Below are 2193 nucleotides of genomic sequence, written 5' to 3' on the forward strand. Positions count from 1 at the left end.
ATGTTGGTATTGTATGGGTTTATGGGGTTTTGTATGTACATTTGTTCAAATGCGCTAACGTAGAGTCCAGCTACGCTAGGCGCAAAGGTACTCCCCATCGAAGTTCCGTGTCGCTGTTGGTAGAGTCTCCCTTCATATTCGAAGTAGTTTTCTGTGAGAGCCAAAGTGCAGCATTGTAGGATAAAATGTCTGGGGGTTTGGTATGTCCAATTTTGACCAAAGAGTATTGTTTCTAAGGTTTCGAGAGTTTTTTGTTGAGGTAAGCTGGTATATAAACTCTCTACATCGGTCTGACACCGACAACAGTGGAACTTCAAGTGATAACTTTGATTGGAATACCACTGACACCAGACAACCAAGAAGGAACCGTGGCCCTTATAGACGACAACAACTACGTAGACCCAACTTTTGGCGCACTCCCCAATTCGGGAATCAACATCCAATCCCGTTCCAACCATACACACCAAATTTCCAGGGTTGGATGAATCCCTACACTACAGGGCCCCCACCCATGGGACAATACATGGGACCCTACATGCAACAACCTTCTTTTTTAGGACGTGGCCAAACCAACCAGAGGGGACGACGAAAAGGAGTAACGTGGACAGACCCAGAGAGACAAGTCCAAACAAGGAGCATGTCCAACGTAACCAAGGAAAAACCGGGAACGAGCATGACTCGTTAATAATCAATCTGACAGAAACAACTCTCACACAGGCCCAAGAAAGAGTGCTGAACAAAGGATTAGGATATGTACCAACCCCCAATCTGGATATTTTTAAGACAAAATGCGAAGTCTCAGAATTCTGCAGAAAATTAAAACTGAAAGCCTTTTTTTCTGGAAAAGAGACGGAAAATAAAGAAGGGGATACATCCCTACGCCTAAAGTCCACTTTTTGTCCACTAAACCATCAGGTCCCCATCGAACTTTTGGCCTTTGAACAAGCCATAATGAAAGAGATTGAACAGTCTCAAAAAAACCATTCATGAATTTAACCAACACAGAAAAACAAGCTTTGGAGACATTGAAAAACAATGAAGAGATAATAATAAAACCGGCAGACAAGGGAGGAGGCATCGTTCTAATGAGCAGAGAAGGCTATAACCATCAATGCCTTGATCTACTGTCAGATGAGAAATTCTACAGCCCAATCACCACAGATCCAACCAAAAGACTCCAACAGACGATTAAGATTATGGTGGAAGAGGCCGAAACCAACAGATGGATATCACACAATGAAGCTGAGTTTTTGAAAACCATCTCACCCAGAACACCATATTTCTACTCCCTCCCCAAGATACACAAGGAGAAGAGACCTCCTCCAGGCCGCCCAATTGTGTCGGGCATAGGATCGGTCCTGGAGCCGCTGTCACAATTTGCTGACCATTTTCTAAAACCGTTAGTCCAACAAACACCGACCTACTTAAAGGACACTCGCGACCTACTGAATCTCTTGCAAAATGTGAACTTCTCTCCTGAAACAATGCTTCTAGTAGGTTTCGATGTAGAGAGTTTATATACCAGCTTACCTCAACAAAAAACTCTCGAAACCTTAGAAACAATACTCTTTGGTCAAAATTGGACATACCAAACCCCCAGACATTTTATCCTACAATGCTGCACTTTGGTTCTCACAGAAAACTACTTCGAATATGAAGGGAGACTCTACCAACAGCGACACGGAACTTCGATGGGGAGTACCTTTGCGCCTAGCGTAGCTGGACTCTACGTTAGCGCATTTGAACAAATGTACATACAAAACCCCATAAACCCATACAATACCAACATCCGTTTCTGGAAACGATACATTGATGATATCATGGTGATTTGGGAAGGTAACCAGGAAAGCCTTAACAACTTTCATCAATGGATGAATGCCCAAGATGAATGTCTCAAATTCACCTACACAGCCAACAATCTACGGCTAGACTTTCTAGATCTAACCATCTATGTTGAAAATGACATCATCAAAACACGAACATTCTTCAAACCAACGGCAAAAAACAGCCTCCTCTCATTCAACAGCTTTCACCCACGCCCCCTGAAAGAAAATCTACCTTACAGCCAGTTCCTACGACTCAAACGTAACTGCAGCGATCTAGCAGAATACAAAAAACAAGCTGACGACTTAAGCTCCAAACTGCTCAGAAGAGATTATCCGACCAAGATTATCTCCAAATGCACAAAAAGAG

Source organism: Triturus cristatus, chromosome 4_2 (assembly GCF_964204655.1).
Source record: "Triturus cristatus chromosome 4_2, aTriCri1.1, whole genome shotgun sequence".
NCBI classification, from domain to species: domain Eukaryota; kingdom Metazoa; phylum Chordata; class Amphibia; order Caudata; family Salamandridae; genus Triturus; species Triturus cristatus.